The sequence below is a fragment of the Clupea harengus genome, unplaced genomic scaffold (assembly GCF_900700415.2).
Source record: "Clupea harengus unplaced genomic scaffold, Ch_v2.0.2, whole genome shotgun sequence".
NCBI lineage: Eukaryota > Metazoa > Chordata > Actinopteri > Clupeiformes > Clupeidae > Clupea > Clupea harengus.
The window spans coordinates 21,412-31,230 of NW_024880108.1; the positions used below are offsets into that span (position 1 = coordinate 21,412).

General features: G+C 40.3%; 1 pseudogene; it reads left to right on the plus strand.

The window, feature by feature from the left end:
* The first annotated feature begins 680 nt into the window (after positions 1 to 680).
* Positions 681 to 7,824, plus strand: LOC122131287 (annotated as a pseudogene).
* Positions 7,825 to 9,819: the final 1,995 nt, after the last annotated feature.

Here is a 9,819-nt window from a genome sequence, read left to right on the forward strand (position 1 = left end):
TTGTCACTTGTTATTATTTTCTCATACGAGTTTCAGGAGAGTGTTCATGAAACATTTAAGTAAGTGGGTGTAAAGTTTTACTCAGTATGTTTGCGTGTGTGTGAAAAAAATCCTCCACCCATCTTGTTAGCTGAGTTCAACCCATGACTGCAAATTCACATGCACATATGTCAGTGTATTTTATACAGTCATTTGTGTGTTGTTTTTTCAGTAACCCTTATAGGTTTTGTGAGATGTAGACATATTTTACATTAAAGTTACTGAAGGAACAACATAGAGATAGCCGTGTGGTTTTGTGACAGTCTATTATGGCTGCATGCTATTTACCGGCAGCGGTAGAAAAAATGAGAATTATGTCTCAGGGAACGTAAATGAGGTATGTATTCTACTGCAGCCAACTTGTTGCTTGTTGGTAAACTCTGTGGTTGAAGATTGATTCAAGTAAATGTTCTCACTGAGGAATAATCAGCTTTTTATTATTTCTCCGTTTTTCAGGGGTGTAACACACACACACACACACACGCAAACATACGCACACAAACACACCCACACACACACACACACAAACATATTTCCCCGCCTCCATCGGAACTTGAAAGACCGATGCAAAATTACAACTAGGAAGCCACTCCTCAGCACACCGTGTTCTGGGGAAAACGAAACTTGGCAGGTCTTTCTCTTAGTGTGCTTGTGCTTGTGAGAGAAAGCAAACAAAATGGAAGAGGCTGTTTCAAAGAAAAGAAGAAAGATAGAAGAAGAAGAGCAAGAAGAAGAAGAAGCTTCTCCTATTAATCCGTCTATTGCTGGACCTGGAGATGTGGAGTGTGACGTCTGCACTGGGACAAAACTCAAAGCTGTGAAGTCGTGTCTGGATTGTCTGTTGTCTTACTGCAAAACTCACTTTGGAGTTCACAATTACGTAAACCCAGGAAGAAAACACTCAGTGATTGATGCCACAGGCCAGCTACAGGAGAGGATCTGTTCTCATCATAAGAAGGTTTTTGAAATATTTTGTCGAACCGATCAGAGTTGTATCTGCTATCTGTGCACGATGGACGAACATAAAGGCCATGACACAGTCTCAGCTGCAGCAGAACGGACAGACAAACAGGTCAGTACTAGAGCCATATATGTGTCCAAAATTTCTAGGAGACTATATGTACATACTAACTATAAATGTAATACTATAACTACAAGAATACTATCTCACCAGTCTTTAAGTCTGGCTGTTTCCGCAATGACTTTGCCCGTTAGAGAAAGGAAGGAAGAATCAGGAAATGTTCAAGGTCCATTGTTGAGTAAGAACAGGTTCTACAGGTTCTTAGCCAGCTTGACAAGTTTTTGTTGTTTAATACCAGTGCTACTCTTGAACTTAGCTCATGGCTTCATCCTGATTTTCACTTGAAGATGATAGCGACTGCTTAAAATTGACATTAAATCTCTTGAAAAGGCTCAAATGTACTTAAAGGTTTTTGCTTATGAATGTTCAGTTGTCATGTGTGATATTTTATCATTATTGTTGATCACCAATAACGAAAATAGGCTGTTTTTTTTTTTAAACAGAGGCAGTTGGGGCAGACCCAGAGGAGATTCCAGCAGAGAATCCAGGAGAGAGAGAAGGAGCTGCAGGAGCTGAGGAAGGCTGTGGAGACTCTCAAGGTGAGAACTGACCACATAAGACAACAGCTGGCTCAGCAATCACTCGTTATTGTGTTATCACGGTTATGCTGCCATCTCTACATGATACAGACCATCACAGAAATACATGGTTTGGCAGGATTTACCCTTGGTCATTTGATCAAGAAGAGCCAGTCACACCACAAGTGAGTTTGCTCCTTCACATACCTCTGTGTGTCTCCTGTCCTCCTCCTCTTTGTGTGTCTCCTAACAGAGCTCTGCACAGACAGCAGTGGAGGGCAGTGAGAGGATCTTCACTGAGATGATCCGCTCCATTGAGAGAAGGTGCTCTGAGGTGAAAGAGCTGATCAGAGCTCAGGAGAAGGCTGAGGTGAGTCGGGCTGAAGGACTCCTGAAGCGACTGGAACAGGAGATTGCTGAGCTGAAGAGGAGAGATGCTGAGCTGGAGCAGCTTTCAGACACAGAGGATCACATCCATTTCCTCAAGGTAACAGAATTTGAAATAAAGTATCCATGTGGGTTTAAGAGAGGAAAAATGCATAATTTCTAGATCTTTTAATATAATGTATTAATGTGTCTAACATATTCACATACCTGAACACGAGTGCATACACACTAAACCAACTGAATTCACCCATCATGTCTGCAGCCTTTGGGAAAATGTCTGCCTCACCTTTTCTGTATTTCTCTCTGTAGAATTTCTCGTCAATCAGAGACTCTCCTCACTCCTCGCCCAGCATGACCTTCAACCAAAGCTTCTCTTTTGAGGCTGTGAAGGAATCTGTCTCTGGAGTGAAGGTGCAGCTGGAGGAGAAACTGGATGAAATCTTCAGACAGGAAATAGTCAGGATATTTGCAGCAGGTGGCGAAAAAATTAGAATTGACTCTTTCCTTATTTACATGATTAATTCCTTATTTACAAGTTTGAGAAGACAAGGATCCCACTTAATTTTTTTTGTATTTTTGTGTATCTCTCAACAGTGACGAATATCCAGATCATCCAGTCTTTAGAATGTGAGTCTCTCTCTCTCTCTCTCTTTCTCTCTCTCTCTCTCTCTCTCTCGTGCACGCGCTCTCTCTCTGTCACACACACACACACACACACACACACACACACACACAGTATCAATAGTTATTACACTGATCAGTATTGTAGCCATCTGAGTTCTAGTTTGCTGAAGCCATCTGATGAAATATGGTGTTTCCATATCATGTGTCTGTATTAGCATTTACACTACAGAAATTGAAATTTGATCTCAGTTTGGGTTGAAGCATTAGACACATCAGTAAAAATATTGTGAACAGGGTTTAGGTTATATTCCTGGACCCCAGTGAAAGCTGAATAACCCTTGATAAAGGAAAAGGCAGTTGCCTAAGAAATGACATTTGCTTTCACAGCTGAAGTGAAATGTCTTTTCACAGGTCTGTCACAGTTGCTAAAAACAAACATTAAAGAAAATAAAACACCTGAAGATGAATCTGGCTAAAACTATATGGGCTTAGTCAGTGTGTGGAAATAAGTGTATGAGTCTGGTCTTCAGATCCTGGGTGAATGAGTGTCTCTCTGTGTTGGGATCCCAGATGCTGATCCTGAGCTTCCAGTCAGAAGAACAGACAGTAAGGAGATGCTGCCACCAAACAGTAAGTCATTACTGACTGATTCTAACAGCCTCTAATCCTTTACATCAGGGGTCTAGCACAAAAATAATAGTTTCACTGTATCTCATCACTGATATAATCTCAATAAACCCCTCTTTCAGCTGTGAGACGTAGGAGGCATTGAAGTGTGTTTGGTTCGAAATAAAGGCCTTGATATTAATCATGTGTAAAAATGCCCTAAGACTTATTTATCCAGGGTTTAGGAGATAATAAAGCATAATTACTAGATTTTAAAATGTACATTGTGATCAGGGAAAAAACAGACAAAAACGGAAGCCAATGGAGGTCAGAGATGGAGTTAATTTTCAGGTTCAGAAACGAAAATTTCTGCAAACAAACACTTGTTCATATAAAAAAACAGCATTAATGGTCTGGACAGTTTCCTGCCCCTGTTCACACATGAGCTCACCTGGGCGTTGTCCTGGCACTGTACTAGGGGGCTGGCACGATCATGTCCACACCACTGACACTGAATTCTACCCCACAAACTAGTGATTCCCTTTTCTATAAAGTATCAATGCAATGGAAACTAAAGTTGCCTCGTTTTGGGTCAATGTTAACTACAAGAACATTTATTTTTTAACCTGAAACTCAATGGCTTTTTGATAATTTGTTTTAAAAAGAATATGTTAAACTAATTTTGATTGAGTTCATACTGTATAACCCCCCCCCCCCCCACTAGTTTATTGTGTAACATATGTTATGTTCGGGTCTGCTGGGCCCAGATTTCATAAAGGTTTGAACTGTAGGAGACAGATGCCCTCTGTAATATCTGAAACTCCTCATATATCCAGACAGAGTTGCAGTCATATGCAGTTGCAGTATTTAAAGCATGGGAATCTTTCCACTCCCTCCATTCTGTCACTTGTGTTTCAGTTATTCATGTTGTTTTCATGCTCGTCTCAATATCATGTACACTTGTTAGATAAATTATATTAAGACATTAATATGGATGAGACACAGACCAGCGATCAGAATTAAATCAGTACTTTATCTTTTGCAAAAGAGGAAGTGTGTTACAACCAAAGGTCATGAACAGACTCCAAAGAAAAGCTGGGTGCAGTCAGCCTATATGTGAGTATAAAAAAACAGGTTTCATGACAGACAAAGGGTGGTATTCTCCCGTCCCATCGCTACAGAAGTTACAGCAGTGATGTCAGAATATGTCCTTGAGAGAAGAGCGGTATGCATGACTATCAGTACAAAAACAGGTGGTTTGCCTCAGCAAGAGAGTAGGCCTCCTGTAGGCCTCAGCACACAGGATAAGCAAGCAGATTAAAATACAACAACAATGTCCTCATTACATTTCTCTATCAACATTTCACTCAAAAGCTATTCACACAGTGGGCTTTACAGACACACACCAGAGCACATCGCTCTTATGAATTTATGAAGTGGTCATTAAGTACATTTTGTATAAAAGCAATACAAAAGTATCCACAGTTTAGTTCACAAAGTTGGCTGATATGGTGAATGTGTTTAGTGTTATGAAAAAGTGTACATGGTATTGAGACAATTGTGGAAATGATTGAAGAATTCTTGGTCTTGGTCTAATTGAGAAAAAGTCAACATCTCTTTAGTATTTTTTTTATTTATTTATGAATTCTTGTGGTTGTAATAATAATAACAAATAATGTTGTGGTTCCAACAGACCTGTGAACACCCTGTGTCTAAGAAAAGTAGGAGCACAACAGGAGAGTCAGCATTCTTTATATATGAGCATATGATGTGATTGGAAAATGAGTTTGCTGTGATGTTTATGAATGCGTTTATCACTCAGGTTAATGGGCTGTTATGTGATGTTTTCTGTCTCAGTGTCTGAAGTCCAGGCTGTTTTTCCTGAACCAGTGACCAGAGAGGAGTTCTCACAGTGTAAGTTGGATATAAAGACATGCAAGCTATCACACACACACACACAACGTGCACACGCACACACACACAGGGATACACTCACGTGAATAGAATCATGATCATAGCAGCAAACCTACCAAAGCAAACCTAGTAAATCAAATTCAAACCTACATTAATGTAAACATGTATAACATCACACAAACACACACAGACACACAAACACACACATCCATTCATGCTTTTGAACTTTTGAATATACAGCCACTGGAACATTTACACCCTCAGTGTCACTCAAATATAAAAAATAACTCCATTTACACACACGCGTACACACACACATACACAAACACACACACACACACACACACACACACACAATTGTATTGATATAGTGCCAAAACAATTAAATTGTCTCAAGGCGCTTTACAGAGTCCAGGGCCCTTAGAGCAAGCACAATGGCGACAGGGACACTTCCTGTTAACAGGAAGGAACCTTAAGCAGAACCACGGCATATAAGGGGGGGCCCATCTGCTTGGAGCCGGCGGACTTTCACCTACAAAGACACTGGACGAAGGACTCATCACACACTCAATCAATCAATTCAATTTTATATAGCGCTTCTCTATATACCCGAAGTCGCTTTACAGAGTCCAGTAGTCATACACACACAGTCATACCGGTGGTGGTAAGCTACCTCAGTAGCCACAGCTGCCCTGGGGCAGACTGACAGAAGCGTGGCTGCCAATCAGCGCCAACGGCCCTTCCGACCACCACCAACATTCATTCACATTCACACAATGCAATGCATGTCTTTATGATGGTGGGGGAAACCGGAGTACCCGGAGTAAACCCACGCAGGCACGGGGAGAACATGCAAACTCCACACAGAAAGGACCTGGAACGACCTGGAAGGACCGGGATGCGAACCCAGGGCCTTCTTGCTGTGAGGCGACAGTGCTAACCACTGAGCCACCGTGCTGCCCTACACACAAAGGAAATCAAATGAAACAAATCCATATACTTACACACAAACAAAGACAAATCACTGTCTTTCACAAGCACACACACACACAGACACACCCACTCAGACATAACCATACTCACTTTTGAATACAGACATTCACACATGTACACTTGCACAAACATGTACATCACACACACAAAAACAAATCTCACTTATATGTGAAACATTCCCTCACAGAAGAAATCACAGAAATAAATCTCATCCCCCACACGCAAGGAATCATATCAAATAACAACCACACACACACATACACACACACACAACACATATAAATACCTAAGTTTGTCTTGTCTTCTCCTCCATCAGACTCCTGCCACTTCACACTGGATCCAAACACAGCACACAGAAACTTCCATCTGTCTAAGGGGAACAGGAGGGTGAGAGCAGAGCTGTCCAGTCATATCCTGATCATCCAGAGAGATTTGATGGGTGGAGTCAGGTGCTGTGTAGAGAGGGTGTGTCTGGACGCTGCTACTGGGAGGTTGAGCGGAGTGGGTGGGGTTTTATATCACTCTCATATAAAAGCATCATCAGGAGAGGAGGGGGTGATGAGTCTAGGTTTGGCCATAATGATCAGTCCTGGAGTCTGTTCCTCACCAGCAGCAGCTCCTCTTTCAGACACAATCATAAAAAGACTAAACTCCCTCCAGTATGCAGCTCCAGAATAGGAGTGTATGTGGATCACAGGGCAGGAACTCTGGCCTTCTACAGCATCTCTGACACAATGACCCTCTTGCACAGAGTCCAGACCACATTCACTCACACACTTCACCCTGGGTTTAGGTTTGCAGCTTTTGGATCAGCAGTGAAGCTTTTGTGACTGAGATGTACAGATGCTGAATCCAGACTACATTCACCCAGCCTCTCTTCCCTGGGTTTAGGGTTAGACATTAGATCACCAGTGAAGCTGTTGTGACCCCACGTGTTGGCAAGTGTCTGGGAAGAAAACGATGATCTGCAGATGACATTTGAGGCCAAACTTAGAACTTATTTACAACATTAAGCTGGGATGATGAATAAAATGCATATAAAAACATAAAGTAATTTGCTAAATGACCTTGCTTTTAAATGACCCACTATTAGAGTCGATTACACACTACAACACACACACTATAACACACACACTGTAACTGGGCCAATTAACTAATCATCCCAAACCATGACGTGATCTTCCAAAATACAGACTCACCCAAAACTACAAAGCACTACCCCCCCCCCTTTTCAAACATGATTCAGATTTATTGAACTTTATACTCTACAACTCTAAACACATCATATGATTCAGATTTATTGAACTTTATACTCTACAACTCTACACACAAATCCATTCATATATCACTGACTGCACCATGTGCTCATTCAGTAAACACTGGCATTCAATTTCATGAACTCAAGTCATCACAGCTCATCCCAACTAACACACAATTCCCCAGCTGGAAACACGAAGAGTAAAAGGTGGTCACACACCATTCAGAACCTCAGGATAGGTAGATTAATGGGCCAATCAGAACCTCAGGATAGGTAGATAAATGGGCCATGGGCCAATCAGAACCTCAGGATAGGTAGATAAAAGAGATGGAAACAATGGATCCACAAAGACCTATTTTTGAGTACAAACTGCTTATTTATTCATTAGAAATGTTATTGGTAAATACATGGAAATTATTTACCGTTTAAGGTTCTTTACATATCAGTTTTTCACCAAATTTCAGTTTATTTTACTAAAGAACAGTGATGAATTAAACTTTTGAAAATGTCTACATGTGTTGTGTCTTTATATTGTGTTCATCATGTGGAGAGGTTGTTCTGGGGGGAAGCACTATTACTCATGCACACACACACACACACACACACACACACACACACTCACTGCAGAAACAGCTTCTTACATTAATGCACCATGACTCACTGCAGAAACAGGTTTTTACAGTAGTGTTTTGGGTTGATCTCAGTTTAGACATTTTTAGACAAGTTTGAAGTTTGTGAATTTGGGTGTGCAGTTATATGTTTGTGCTTAAAGTTTTGGGAAATGGAGTATCATTTCAAGAAATGTCTCTTCAAATCAAGAGCCCACTGCATAATCAGAGTTTTAAATTGGATGCTGTTACCCATAGCTATGTCAAAGTGGGGAAAATACAAGATGTTTCATAGGAGTATGGGAGCCATGATAACATGTACTGATTTAAAAACATTTATTGATTGATTTAAAAACATGGATGATTTAAAAACATGGATTGATTTAAAAACATGGATGATATAAAAACATGGATTGATTTAAAAACATAGATGATTGAAATACATGGATTTATTTAAAAACATGGATGATTTAAATACATGGATTTATTTAAATACATGGATTTATTTAAAAACATAGATGATTTAAATACATGTATTGATTTAAAAACATGGATGCTCCTGTTCCACAAGTCCTAGTCCTGCAAAAGAGAGGTCAGGCCTGAATCAGCCGGTTCTGTACTCAGGCCTGAACCAGTATTAATTTCGTTGACGAAAACTTTGACGAAAAATATGCGTTAACGACCTTTTTCCTATAACTTAGACGAGACTAAGACATGACGAAAAGGGATTTTTGAAAATAAAAACTATGACTAAATCTATTTTAACTTTCGTTGGCGAGACGAGACGAGACGAAAATGTTGGTGGTTGACTAACTCACAATAATTATTTTTTCTAAACTTGCATGCACCTAACATCATTGGTTGAATGTTGCCCGGTCCTGTATCTATCCCTCCTCCACTTCCTGAGATGCCCAGACATGCAAGTGACGCCTCAACAAACGTTATATGATGGCTCAAGTTCAAGCACTCTGTACTGGAAGAAAAAGAAGAATAGATATCTGGACACTCTTTAATTATAACTTGACAGAAAATAAAACACAATGCACCGCAATAACGGGAGAGAAACCTTGTGGCTTCAAAATAGGTGGAAAGAACACAACAAACGTCAAGAGGCACCTGAAAGCGAACAACCCTGCAATTTATGCCACGGTAAACTAGCTAGTAACTGTCAATGATAATTAACTAATGTTAACTAGTTATTAGAATATATTAGCCAACGTTAAGTAAACTTCAAAGGGGCAGTCGAGTGTATAGGTTGTGTCAGCTTGGATAGCTAGCTAGTCATTTTCGATTGAAGCCTCCCGTTAGCCTTGGCAAATGATCTCCAAAACTTTTAGCTAGCTATCGTTAGCTAACGATGAGGTAGCATAGCTAAGTTATACTAGCTATCGATAGCTAGCTAGTAAACTCATTGCAGAATGGACTATGGGCCATGCATGACATTAATTAAGAAAAAATAAATGAATATGTGTATATTTACATATCCTTGTCTATTTGGGCAATTGTTATTATCATTGGCACCACTTTCAACTGTCAAAACTATCCATCTAGCTAAATCTGTTGGTTATCAGATTGCAGACTGTGTGCTGAGCTGAACACGACACAAGAGCCCAAACCCAAGTGCCAATCAAAGATATATTCTTATCATACAGTTCCAAGGGTTCACTATTACCATGGCACACGTATGCCATATGTATTTGCCATCAAGACTAATTTGCGTTTTCAAATTCTTCTGTGGCAACCTGATGCCCTCACTTCTTGATGTTGACTTCTCAACATCAGGCAGGCAGA